Source organism: Tupaia chinensis, unplaced genomic scaffold (genome assembly GCF_000334495.1).
Source record: "Tupaia chinensis unplaced genomic scaffold, TupChi_1.0 Scaffold000330_1, whole genome shotgun sequence".
In the NCBI taxonomy this organism is placed as follows: Eukaryota; Metazoa; Chordata; class Mammalia; order Scandentia; family Tupaiidae; genus Tupaia; species Tupaia belangeri.
In genome coordinates this window covers 1,175,586-1,176,273 of record NW_006159824.1, presented here as the reverse complement: position 1 = coordinate 1,176,273, position 688 = coordinate 1,175,586, and positions in this window count along the sequence as shown.

The window sequence follows — 688 nt, the reverse complement described above, 5'->3', positions numbered from 1 at the left end:
GGAGGGGTCTGGACTGTACGGATCTTTAGTATGTTGAAGACGGGAGAAGGTGCTGGGCTGATGCAGTCCCATGAAAGGCCCGAGTGTGGCCTGGGGTGGGGGTTCAGCGCCATGAAATTACAGCTCAGGAGTAATTAACACGTATAAACAAATCCGCCACTTCCTGCTAATTAATGACTTGGTATTTTTATTTTCTGTTCCTTGTCTGTCTCATTCCCTCCCAGGGAGGTGGGAACTGGGACTCCTGAGTCCTGGGAGGAGAGCTTGCCTGGGAGGGGTACAGCAGGGCATGCTGGGTCTGGAGCGCAGACCCTCCTCTGACTCTGCCCTGGACATCTACCACGTCCTGACCCCACCCCAAGTCTGGTCCCTGCTGAGAGGGGTGGAGGGTTCCTGGGGGGGGACAGCTACTAGGGACCTGTGGGTGGAATGGAACGGAGGGGCACTGGGTCTGAGTTCCAAGTCACTAACCACTTGTCTCTTCTGTTTCCCCATTCCTTTCTGTCTGCCCCATCCGACTTCCCTTCCCTCCTTCCACCTCCCCCCTGTATTTTTCTGTCTGTCTGTCTGTCTGTATCTTACACCCCTGTCCCTCCTGCAGGTCGGGCCTGCCTTCATCTTCTCCCACCTCCTTCCCCTTCCCCACCCCTTGCCCCCTCCATGGAGAGGAACAGACCCCTCCCCTTTC